This window comes from Cherax quadricarinatus, chromosome 5 (genome assembly GCF_038502225.1).
Source record: "Cherax quadricarinatus isolate ZL_2023a chromosome 5, ASM3850222v1, whole genome shotgun sequence".
NCBI lineage: Eukaryota > Metazoa > Arthropoda > Malacostraca > Decapoda > Parastacidae > Cherax > Cherax quadricarinatus.
The window spans coordinates 64,240,067-64,253,766 of NC_091296.1; the positions used below are offsets into that span (position 1 = coordinate 64,240,067).

General features: G+C 40.1%; 2 protein-coding genes across 4 annotated transcripts in view; one reads left to right on the forward strand and one right to left on the reverse strand.

Moving 5' to 3' along the window:
- Positions 1-12,185, reverse strand: part of mRpS31 (mitochondrial ribosomal protein S31) — a 65,859-nt gene extending 53,674 nt beyond the window's left edge. The window contains exon 1 of one of the 3 annotated variants that reach the window (XM_070103234.1): positions 12,009-12,184. The gene's annotated coding sequence lies outside the window, so the exon portion shown is untranslated. Of the gene's footprint in view, positions 1-12,008 lie in introns of all 3 variants that reach the window. The other 2 variants (XM_070103243.1, XM_070103251.1) reach the window with 2 other exon arrangements.
- LOC138855408 (uncharacterized) overlaps positions 1-13,700 on the forward strand; it is a 30,913-nt gene that overhangs the window by 5,931 nt on the left and 11,282 nt on the right. Inside the window, exon 3 of the mRNA XM_070104638.1 lies at positions 11,477-11,515. The gene's annotated coding sequence lies outside the window, so the exon portion shown is untranslated. The remainder of the gene's footprint in view (positions 1-11,476; positions 11,516-13,700) is intronic.

Below are 13,700 nucleotides of genomic sequence, written 5' to 3' on the forward strand. Positions count from 1 at the left end.
GTTTCATTACACCTACTGTCCCTGTTCACCTAGCAGTCATTAGGTAACAAGGTGTTAGTTTACTGTTGTGGGTGGCATCCCAGGGGGTGGTACTATACTTTAGGGCTGGTCTTTCAAATAAGCTGAGGTGGGATACAAGCTATTAGTGGCTTAGCCAATAAAGCTGGTCTGTTGAAACAAAAATAATACACCTAAACATGTACGATACCTTCGTTGAGGCATTTGTAGATATTGTAGATAACTTTATACTGTACAGTTGACGTTACTGTATTTTATAAGCTCTCAAAAACTGCAACCAAAACAATTAACCAAATATTTAAGCAAATCTGCAAGGATTTCATCATAAAATATAACAGTTCACTAGAATTTCTACGCTATACCAAGCTTGGGACTCTTCACAGATGTTGTTTATACAAATTTTCAAAGTGCCACACAGTTTTCATCTCAAAGAATAAAGTATTTACAAGGCTGGATGAGCTCTTGCTTCTGAAGTTTGTGTCCGGCTGCTCCTCAGGGATCAGTCATCGACGCAGTAGCTTGGCTGCTCCTCAAGGATCAGTTATCGACCCAGTAGCTTGGCTGCTCCTCAGGGATCCGTCATCGACCCAGTAGCTTGGCTGCTCCTCAGGGATCCGTCATCGACGCAACAGCTTGGCTGCTCCTCAGGGATCAGTCATCGACGCAGTAGCTTGGCTGTTCCTCAAAGATCAGTCATCGACCCAGTAGCTTGGCTGCTCCTCAAGGATCCGTCATCGACCCAGTAGCTTGGCTGCTCCTCAGGGATCCGTCATCGACCCAGTAGCTTGGCTGCTCCTCAGGGATCAGTCATCGACCCAGTAGCTTGGCTGCTCCTCAAGGATCCGTCATCGACCCAGTAGCTTGGCTGCTCCTCAGAGATCAGTCATCGACGCAGCAGCTTGGCTGCTCCTCAGGGATCAGTCATCGACGCAGCAGCTTGGCTGCTCCTCAAGGATCAGTCATCGACCCAGTAGCTTGGCTGCTCCTCAGGGATCCGTCATCGACCCAGTAGCTTGGCTGCTCCTCAGGGATCCGTCATCGACCCAGTAGCTTGGCTGCTCCTCAGGGATCCGTCATCGACGCAACAGCTTGGCTGCTCCTCAAGGATCAGTCATCGACCCAGTAGCTTGGCTGCTCCTCGGGGATCCGTTATTGATCCAGTAATTTTCATAATCTACGTACTAAGGAAGGTGGGGTGGAGTGCATGGAGGCTGGTGTAGGGCTCTTCCGCCAACGAACTGGAGCTACCCATCCCTTAGGTTAACTCTGATTACCTCCCATTCCAGAAGCGGTGTATGACCTTGTGGGTTGAGCGCTTCTCCATGAATTTATTAATGATCCATGTCTGCCATTATTTCCTTGGAGGATGTGACTCTGGTAAATTAGCATTTTCTCTCAACGTTGCACTGTTGTGGATCCTCCTGCCACACTGGCGACCTTGTGTTACCCGGGGTATTTTGTATGTTGTGATCATGTCACCTCTTTTATTTTGCCCTCCTTTAAGGGACATTATTTCTAGCTCGTGCAGTTATGCCTTTAATTCTTGTGTGAGGGCCAGCACTAGTCTTTAGCCATACCTTAATTATATCAATATTGTGTTTGAGAAGGTAAAGGACCCATGCTGGTGCTGCGGCAAGACTTGAAGACTATTAAAGTTTCTCAAGAATATCCTAAAACACGTCTCAGTGTTTGTGTTCTTTTTTCTTATCTTCAGGAGAAAGTTTTAGTGTATATATACTGCCAAGTCCTGCTGTTCGACGAGATGTTTTTCTTCCAGGTGGTACACAGTCTCTTCTGGTGTAATAGGTTTCATTACTCTCAACTTGCTGAGGTTAAGATCCGGCTTTGGACTGTCTGATAAAACTACAGGATGTTCTCCTCCAGTTCCTGCCAGGCTTTGCACTCTGAAATTTGGCATTTTAAGTAAACAAGAATAAGTAGGAGTCTGTGAGCACGGGGAATGAGGGTACATATACAACCAGAGTAAAAAAAAAAAAATAAAGATGGGGGTGTGAGCTTTCATAATTTCCGTTGTTTGAGGTACAGCGAGAGTGAATCGCCTTTTTTTTTTTTTTATCTTTCTGTTCTAGTACTTCAAAGATTTCCTTTCAGCCGTTTATATACACCAATTTTTACAACAGTGTAAATTAGAAATTATTCCGAGCACCTGTGATGCATCAGTCGCAGTCCTCAAAAACACACAAGTGCGCCTTATAAGCCCAATCTTTGACTCTGTCTCGTGATAATAAAGTTAAGTGGGACTTGCTATATCAACATAGTTTAAAATCTTTCACAGATTATTTTGTAAAAGCAGGTAATTAAGACCTGGATAAATTCTCAGGTAGTCAGAACTTATTGAACCTGATGATTATAATCATTCGTTCAACCATTTAATGTTTATTAATTACGATTATTAAAATCTGCTTGAAATAACAGTATCAGAGTCCATACTAGATCTAATGCAATATTTGTTTTAATTATCATTCTAGATTTGTCTCCCTCTCTCCTACATATTTTTTTTTGGGGAGGGGGAATATTTTAAGACAAATCTCCGAATTATTTTTTTTTTTAGAACTCTGGAGGAATTTTAAAAGTATTGGTTGCGTATTTTTCCCTTATTTCTGAATTGTGAAAATCTCTTTAAACATTGGACACTTCCCGGTATTTCAGTTTAAAAGCTATTTCATACATTTTTCAAGTTCTGGGTTAAAGACTAGCAGGAATACACTAGTTACATTGTGACAAATAACATTGCACATAGGAGCAATGTTCGTAACTGTAGTGTTGATGTATATGTTTGTCGTCCTTCATGACGCTAATCAAAAAAACATTAAATTTTTGTCTTTCAGATGGTGTGGCAAAAACTTATGAGACACAGACTGCAATAACTGGTAACATAATTTCTCATTCGCGGCACATTTGTAAAATATGCTGTGTGTGCGAAACGTCTTAATGAGGTTTTTATATACAGCCGACTACCTTCAGTGCTGATACTATGTGGGCCTGCAGGGAGGGAGACAGAGGGGTTGCAGCATAGGTAAGGGAGGGAGGGGGAAAGAGGAGATAACATCTGCCATTTGTTGTTTGGAACTCCCGTGGGAAAAAGTGACTACCACTGCAGATTTTTTTAGCTTTGACCAGGATGAAATTCTTGACTGTAGACCATAAACAGCTAGTTGGTATTCCTCATATACTAGAAAGCAAACTTCTCGGCTACTAAAAAAAACCATGCCACGGGCGGGGATAGAACCCGCGATTGTTTGCAATCGTGTCATTACGATTTCGTGAGTCAAGTTATCAGCTACTCGTGCAGTGATTAATGGATCTCAAACAAGATGCTGATATTTGTCTGCTTGAGCTGGGAGACTTCACCAGGACACTGTAGATATCGTAAAGCACTCCAGTAATGGTTTATCCACTACCGGAGCTATGAGGCGTTCCTTCCAGTATAGCTGGAGTTACTATCACATTAGAACTGCCATCTCTCAGGATGCCGAGACCTGCACCTCATGCTGTGTGTGTGTTTATATATATTATATATTTCTGTAGTGAAACTGAAAGCCTAGTATTTGAATATAGTTTTATGGTCAGCAATTTTGTAATATAAAAGCAATAACAATGTTATTAATATTGATACTTGCATATTAAAAAAATTAAAATTTCCACTTTTCTTTAGATTAACATCGACAGTGAAAAAAGAAATTCTAAGGAAAACAATTGTATAAATAATAACATGGAAGATAATATCATGGTATGACGTGTACAAATTTCTCAGACTAAAAGATCACTTAATTATATGATGTAGCTAAAAAAACTGATGATCTGACAGAGACGACGGCGAAGTAAAGCTTCTTACTGCTCGTTAACAATCCATGAAGACAACTGGGAAGACACAATCAATCCCTGAAGATAACAGACGTGCTTTCGCTAACAAAAAAAAATCGAAATATTACCTGGTGAACTAAGTGGGGAAAGTATTAACTTGCCTTACATCTGGATTTATATCTCAGGTAATATCACGACTCTGCAATTTATGATTTATGTCTGACAGAAGTAAAAGCGAGACACTTTTGAAAATATTATATTCCTAATTGCTCTCGTAAAGAAAAAAAATCGCCCACGTAGTGTCTCTCTACCTCAATATTACGTGTGATTCAGCAACATTTTCTGATGTATGGCGTGTTAGACTGAACTATGAGTCTTCAATGTAATTTTGATATGACTCGTGTGAGTGGTTTCTGAGGTACTTCCTTAAGACGTCTTTTTCGCTAATAAGAATTTCATGACTTGCAGACCTTTTTAAGTCAATAAGATGAAGGTATAATGTTTGTCAGGAAACACGACAGGTGTTTCTGGACGCGGGTCTTAGTCATATGATGACCCACAACTGGAGCTTTTGGTTATTTGACCGATGCCTTCTGCTGGCTTGCCAGTCCACCTCTAAAAATCATGGTTATGATTATAACGTCTGCTAGTAGGCAATAAGAACTGCTCGCTTGATATCTATATCTTTAAGCTAACACGAATAGTCTTATTGGTCAAAAGAAGTTTCTTCAAACACTTCTGCTGAGCTGAAAAGTCATTTACTCTGACCTAAAATAAAAGACCCCGTCTACCAACTGTAGGCTGTCCTTTGACTAAACAAATTCATCGCTTGATCAGTCAACAGTCGCCAAGGTGTGCTGGGAGCCGAGGTCTGCAGTACACCGACGTTGTTCCCTGTGTGTGGTTGTTAAAAAATGTAACTGAATTTTAAGACAGTGAAATGAGATCATTCTCTGTTGCTTTGCTGGGGAACTTGCACAAGATACTCATCTAGGAGGTTCACCCATTCCTCACAACTCAGAGGTAATTACACACAAGAAAACGAGAGTGGTGGTCCAGACGGAGGTGTGGGGATTGACAAGCGTATCGAGCGGTGTTCCTCACGGATTCGTACTTGGTCCAGTATTGTTCTTGAAATACATAAACGATATATCTAACGAAGTAACCTTGTGTATTTCTGTTTGTAGATTTATTACTAGAATATTTTAGTCGGCAGGAAGGCTACAAGAGAACTTGGATTACAAGACTAGTCGAAAACAGTTTTAAGTTGCCTATAAAATGAAAATAGCATCGCAAAAAAATACTTATTACAAATAGAAGTTAAGTGAAATTAGCCCCAGGAGAAATGTTCGTCTGCTACAACTATTGCAAAGTTTAAAAAATTATAAATAAAATGCGGTACACCACGAGCGTAGCTTTTGTAACCACAAACAAGTACTTACAAAATATGTAATGACACACACACACACACATACTGACACACACACTGACATACACACACACACACACACTGACACACACACACACACACACACACACACACAGTTTCACTTTCTTGGGCCCAGCTGTAGTTTTAAAGTAACGTCATCAGGTCTTCAGTTTCCAGCGAAGCACAATACATCACCAAACCTTTCTCTTTTTGCCACCTGTCCAGCAGCTCTGGAAAACCACGTAGTGTCGCCCTTCCTGATCATTAATGATCCTGGAACCCGAGGGGTAACAGCATGATGCAACTTCCTTGTTGAGATTAGCCTAAATTGCTTTTAAACGAATTTCGCTGTAGCGTGAGACAGCTTGATGTGAAGAACCTGAAAGCATGTCATATTTTTCCTCCATCTGCTGTCGAGGTAATGAGCTGGAAGACGACATAATGTTTCTTGTTGCGCAACATTCGTTATTCCAGAAATAAGCTAAATCATGTTACAATCCCTTTTACACGCACTTCTTGTTCCAGTAATGAGCTGGAAGACAATGTCTATATTTACACAATCTTCGTATGCAGGGCGATTTTTACAGCTGATCTCTTTCCAGTGTGTTGCCCAAGTTGCTTCTGAAACCGTTTTGATTTCGAATGTAATATCCAGTTATTGTATCAAGGCTAGACTCAAAACTAGTAGTGTGGTAACCAAAGAGAAATCGGTATATGTAGTCAGCAACACATGGGTTTTTGGCCTCTTACATAAAAATATTGATAAGAAGAAGACTGGGTTGTGAGCTGCTGGCAGCAATAACTTGGTTGATCAGGCAAACAATGGTCTGGCCTAAAGCTAGGCTTCATGAGCATAACTCTTGAGACATGTAACAGGTATAACTGCAGTAGGCTTAATAGCCCAAGCGAGGCAGGTCCTGCAGTCTCAAATATTCTCACTATAACTTAATTTAGTAATATATATTCAGGATTGGGTGTGCTCAATTGAGTCAACTAAGGACGCCACCTCGCAGGTTCCTTACTCCTGCTGCACTCTTGATGGCCGGTTCCTTGATGGCGATGAGGGCCATTTGATCATATAGACCTAACTTATCCTCCCTTTGATCTAACCTCAATACCACCCATTTACTAGGCGCTGTGTAGGTCATACGGATTTAACGTTCCCCCTTGATTAAAATAAAAACGAAATATTGACTGGGATCAGTAAAACACCTGCTGGGGTTGTCTGGTTGATCAGGACCTGATCCACCGGGAGGCCTGGTCGTGGACCGGGCCGCGGGGGGCGTTGATCCCCGGAATACCCTCTATGTAGACTCCAGGTAGGTAGATACTCAACAATTCCAAAAAAAAAAAATCGTATATAATAATCCGGCATTAAAGTTTTATGTCAAAAATTTTATAATGAAAACGTTTTAGATCGGGACTTTATTGGTATCCCCGATTTTTTTTAGTCCAACTTTTCGATTTTATTTCGCTCATGACTCTAGAACTCCTCATTCAGTCTTGGAACAACTGGCATGTGCAGGTGACCTATGATCGAAGTTGTTTAATACATTCCCAGCATCCTGGAATGGCTGGGATAACTTCCAAAATCCTCAGTGACAGTTTCTAACGTCCACAAAATGTGCCAAAATATACGACGATGGTGGAGAGTGAAATTCAAAGTTGTGTTGGTGTAGGTTTGACCATTTTCTGTGTAGTGAAAATATTATTCCCGTTTAATCACGTTGACTAATTTTCAGTACTTCTGAACGGCTTCAGTATTTAATGGTTAATTTATCTTAGGACTAGGATAGTAACTATTAAGTTTCGCTTGCATGCTGGTGCATTTATTGATGTAGTAAATTAGTAAAATAAATGGAATTGAAATTCGTGCCTTAACTGAAGAATGACTCACGTGATCGGTTTTAAATTTTAACCACTTGTGTGTGTTTCTGAACATTCTATCACCGCCAATGAGTAGCAGATTGACCTAATTTTATAGAATAAATAGTAATCATTGTTTATTCGCTAATCAAAGAATACTTCTGATTGCTATCAAAATATTATTGACGATGAGCTCTTTTTTTTTGTTTATTCGTAAGGTTTATATTAGATCTTGTCTGTGTAATATCCTAAGTTATCTTCACTGAAGAAATCTGGATATTACTTTCTTTACGATGACTTGTAAATCCTTCCCTTCTGATTCTTTTCAAATCTTCAAATGTAATTTTTAACTGCATTGTTAATTTATGCCACACTCTGCACTATTCCAGTCGCATGCTTTGAGGCACAGTGACTGGGATTATGCAATACGGGGGACACCTTTATCGCGCAACAACCAAAATACAGTACATCTAGTCTTGTGTAGATATATAACTGACCGAAATTAATCCGAGAGACGGGGAAGGACTGGTGAAGGACTCTTAATGCCAGAAATTAGAGCTGCCACGCTTGTTAGATGACATCTGATTATTTACATCTGTTTTGTTAGACCTATGTAAATAGCTTGTCTGGACTTGGACTCCTCTCATGGTCTAAGAGTGTGAGTGCGCTCTCGCTCTCTTTTCTTTCTCTCTCGCTCTCTGTTCTACGAGCCATGACTAAGGTAATGTCTCACTTCACTTTCACTTGTCCCTCTCACCTTTCTAGACTATTAGCCTCGGTATTATTATCGTGGTCAGTATTGCCACACTGACAAACAATATACAAGATGCAATAGTTATTGATGTTTGTATAACATTTCATTTTTCTTGCAAGAATTCATTATACTTAGCTTTAAGTATTTTTATTGATGAATAATAAAAGTATCGGATATTTTGAAAGTATCAAGGTTATAGGTGAGGCAGCAGCAGCAATGTTAATGCGACGGAAGCCGTAACTTAAGTGTAACAAGAAACTTGGATAACTGTAATAGTAGTGTCCGCCCTCATGGTCGAGTAAGCAAAACTGAAAATGACTCCTCGGTGCTGCACTACCCACACGGATTTGGCGCTTAATAATAATGATTGCGCTCTAACCTCTGAGACCATAGCTGGCTGGCTGGTCTGTCTTTTATAAACCTGGCTGGCTAATGTCACTGGTCTAGGGCCGGGCCCGCTGGAGGGCAGTGATCCCCAGAATCGACGTAAGGTAAACTCTCCTGGGTAGTATTATGGTCGCACACGTACTTTATGAGGACGCAATACAAACCATTTGTAGCAAAACAAAATTTGATTAGCAAGTAACAGTTAACATGAGAGAAAATCTGAATGGGAGTCACCCTCCTGTGTGACACCTCTGTGTTCTGTCCAGGGATTTAAAGAGTATTCATAATATACACAAATCGGAGTACATCCAGCGTCAGCAGATTTGCAGTAATATAACTCCAAATGAAGACTAAGGAAATTCAGAAAGACCTAAATAAGCTTCAAGCTGGACCAGAAAAGTGGAAAAGGCAGTTCAAAATAGACCAATACAAACCAAGCTTGAGTAGAGAATAAAAAGGCACAATACCGTGACTGGAACAATACACATAACCCACACATAGCCTCCTATAATAGTCTCAGGGTGATAAGAAATTGGAATGATCTTAAGGAAATGGTGGGAGGGAATCCCATGTATAGGTTCCAAACAGAGATAAAGAGGTTAGGAACCCACACCAACGTTTCACTGTAAGAAGCAGGACCAGGAGCCAAGACATCCTCATCCCCTTACATAAACACATCCGTAAGTTCTCACAATTATTCACCATACACTACCACACCTGGATGAACAATTACATGCAACACCAATCATCACCACACCATTAAACACCACACATACACTACACATCACCACACCCCACAAAGACACTAACACAAGGCTATACATTCACGCACCAACAATGTACACATCACCATACTTGTAACTACACCTCACCACACACCACCATACACATAATACTTGTACAATTTCCAAACACAACCATATATCGTTCACAATCATAAGCCACCATCACACAACCTAAACATTTTTCCCGCATACCACATCCCGCAGCTTTTCACACTCCACGACATATCTCCAACAAATCTTCCACCTCTCCAACAAACTACGATGTACTACCACCAATACACTCAGACCATCACTACCACACACTAAGGAGGGCACTAGGACGCGACAGATGGCGCTGCAGTAATGGTTAGTGTTACTATAAATTTAGTTGCATTTATGGATTTAGAAAAGGTATATGATAGAGTGGATAGGGGAGAGATGTGGCAGATGTGTATGAAATAGGTAGTTGGTTAAAGTAGTTTTAGGAGGATACCGAAGTTTAGGTTAGGGTAGGGCAGGGTATGGTTGTTTAACATATATGTCGTGCTGAATAGGTAAAACTTATGATTTTGGCTTAAATAAAAACGCTATTTAAATTTAAAATAAATGAAAAAATGTATCTTTAAACGTACAAGAGAAAATTTTAGAAAGGACTTAATTATAAATGAGTTCTTATGAGACAGAAAAAGGACACCAGCAATCCTACCACCACATAAAACAATTCCAATTACACTCACTTGGCAGGACGGTAGTACCTCCCTGGGTGGTTGCTGTCTACCAACCTACTGCCTAGTACACAAATAACCCGCACATAGAAGAGAGGAGCTTATGACGACGTTTCGTTCCGACTTGGACCATTTACAAAGTCACACTAACGAGAAGAGCAGGACGGGTATATATAGGCAGCAAGTGGTAGTGGTAGTAGTAGTAGTAGTGGGGAAGTATGTGACATTATATATATATATATATATATATATATATATATATATATATATATATACACACACACACTTCACGATCTACAAGTCTAGGGCTGGATGCATGTAGGTTCTTTAATATTAAAAATGATAAATATATTTTTATACAAGATACTTAGTTGCACTTATTCTTACCCTCGACTTCTCACTCGTTTATATTCTTCCCTTCCTGACTCTTACTCTCATTTCTTATTTTCCCTCTGGTTCTCACGTTTTAAACTCTCCTTGTCTCGCTCGCTTTAAATGGCTTTCACTAGCTCTCCACTTTACTCATTCTCTCTATTCTTGATTTACGTGTGCGTGTGTTGAGAATTTGTTTGTTAATTTCGTCCTTGTTTTTGTGTTCCATCTTTCACGCACATTGTTTCTCGAGTTTAAATGGAAGTTAAACTACTGCATCTACTGACTCGAATATTATTACATTCTTTACTACCTCCATTAAACCATACACTCGCACACCCTTGCCTTTTCCTATCTCTGAAGCACTTCTACCCTTCGCACATTCCTACTCTTGCACATTCCTGCCCTCCAGCGCTATATGACCATTTCGTACTTAGCGAAAAACATGGATTATATTAATTTGTTGCGTTGCATATTTTTTTTTTTTTTTTGGGGGGGGGGGACTATGAGCAGTGAGTGACCTACGCAATCGAGTATTCCTTAAATATCACTTATTATTACTACCAAACAAATCAAACGTAACAAATCAAACGTAACACTACTTAGTAGAGTGTGAGTGACCCCCTGCCTCTCTACAGGGAATTCCTTCAACTGAGGTCACCAGACTATCTCTTTTGTTAAATATTGATGTGTGTGTGAGGCTGACCTTTCCAAGAGTCTGGGGGTCAGACTTTGCATCTACATTAATCAAGACTGTAAAAAAAAGACTGTAGACTAAATATAGATACCATATAATTCAGTCTTGACAAGTTTGTGTCACTTCCTACTCATCTCCCCACCCATCACTGTACAATATTGGCGAGATTAACTATCATGCTCACTAACAAGTGCTCATGGGTCATTTGAAGCTCAAAATACAGAACTCTGGTACATGATTCGGCTTTCAGGCGCCTCGTTCACACCCAGTGTGGTTCTGTCAAGGCATAACGGTGGTGACTATACACAGTGGTTCCCTGCTTAATGGTGAAATGCTCTCTCTAAAACAAATTGGTCCTATTGTCCCTTTCCTCTGATAAAACCTGATTACCTCACAGTCCACAGGTGCTTCGTGATCTGTTTAATAACCCCTCATAACCTAAATATTTTTTTTATCTTAAAAGTACAACTTTCTCATATTTATATAATAGCAACAAAGTTTTATTTTTACCAGACGTGCAACAAGCTACGCTTTAGAACATAATTACAACTGTATTGCTATGCACACAAGTAAAAAATAAACTGCCTGCATTCAGACAGGTGGAACCTACAGAAATGAGCTAATTAGTCTTTTTTTTAGGTGTCTGGAGAGGTGTTGATGGCGCACTGACGTGTCCAGGTGAGTCGTCTTCAATAATCACAAGTGAATTACTTTAGTATTAGCCTTAACTGCTGTGTGTGGGCACAGTTACAATATACATTTAGAGGTGTATCTGGCTACGTACCCTTAAAGTGTATTTTAGTCCTTAATTTAGAGTTTAGAATATTCTAGATTGGTGAAATGGCTTAGTTTTTTTTAACCGGAAATGCGCAAGGTCAGGGGAGACATGATTACGATATACAAGGTACTCATATTCAGTAATAGGTTGGGCAACAACAAACTGGCATGGAAGGACCTAGAACGAAGCGATTACTCAAATGAGCATTTTGCATATATTTCTAAAGTATATCTCGAAGTATATCCATGTGTATGCAATGAGGAGCAGTGTATATACTTGTCTGATGTACAGGTGACATGCAGCCATATTAATTATCTTGTAATAGATAAGCTTTAAACCTATTAAGGCAAACAACCAGACAGATGAGCCATAAGGACGTTAGGAAACACTTACATGAAGCAAATATTGATAACGAGGAGGTTGTGACAGCATACTAGAAAGATTTACTTCGTTGAGAGTCACCATGAAGCTAAGATCACACAACGGCAGTCGTTTATAGGTTAAGAGGCGGGGTCAGGAGCTAGAGCGCTAACGCCTTTCCTTCCCCCTGCAGCCACAGGTCGGTGCATACTGAGATCCGACGGGAGACGCAATAAAAAATTATGACTGCCTCACGGCGACGAGGCTTTAATTCGAAATTGGAAATACTTAAATGGTAAACAGTCGCGCGTCTCGTTGTTTCTGTGTCTATGTAGAGAGGAGTGCCCGTGTATGCACGAGGGGTCTTTTTGTACATATATATACACCTCTATATATACACTAAGAGGTGTTTCTCACTGAGCTGAATTTAGTTTTCCTTGTTGGTGTACTAGTGAATTGCAGCCTTAATGGCCTTTGTGCAGTCAGAAGACTTAAAACCAACAAGGCTACCAAACAATAATAATAATTATTATTAGTTTTACAAGTACATGATACAAATGATACAGTCCTAGCAGACATCAGTGACATACTGTATAAAAAGCCACTGGTTATGCAGAGCATTTCGGACAACTTTGGATGTGACCTACATCTAACACCCAAATACCTACTTACTACTAAGTGAACAGGTGCAGCAGATGTAAGGAAACATGATCCAGTCCTCCCGCAGCGAGGAAAATACCAACACTAGATGGCGAACAACTCTTCAATCCATTCCTTATTAAATAACTTTCACCCTAATGTAACCCAAAATACACTAGGCTGCAAGCTAAAAGAATGCGAGTTTCTTCCCGTTCAACTTTCCACGGGAAAAGCCACTAAGGAAACTACAGGTCTTATCGCCAGAGAATTTCGGGGAAACGCTACAATTGCGTGAAAAGAAAAGGAAAATGATAAAACGGAAAGACATAACCACTATTTGGCGTAAGCGTAATTAGGCACACCTGACAATTATGGTCAGCTTACAGAAATTATCGTTCACAACAACAGCTGTTTAATCGAAAAAGAGAATGAAAGAGAAAGAGAGAGAGAGAGAGAGAAACAGCTAAAGAGAAAGAAGAAAGTTATTTTGTGTGAGAGAGAATTAGCTCTTGCTTTCAAATTTTAATCTGACCAGATTTGGATTTTGTCTAACGAAGAGGCTAGTTTATCGGGGACCCCCGTTAGCCATCTTGTGCACGGTATCAGCAGAGCTCGTATGAGAAATAAAAGATTCCTAAGAGACCGTTTAATAGAAACGAATGGGCTGGCTGACGACACCACATGGACGTGCTCGCACAGGCAAGAACAGAGAGAACCCATGGTTCACTCTGCAAGAGCATGGAAGAAATGTAGAAAGCAAAGAATACCGGAGAAGGGGAAAGTTTATTTAGGTAGAGGTACACATAAGCACAGTTATCACACATAGTTTAGCATATGTATAAATTACCTAGGATAACCCAAAAAGTCAGACAAAGTCACTTATTTCCGTTGAGGTCCTTTACATATATCCATATCTCCATTGGGGTTTTTTACTTATATCCATGGGGGGAATAGCATCCTTGGAGGGCCCAAAAAAAGACCACACCGAGAAAAGCACCAGCTTATCTCGGTGTGGTCATGGATTTTCTTGAAACGTTCCCTCCAGGATAAATGACCTTAATCCACTTAATATACTCTGCTTTCTAC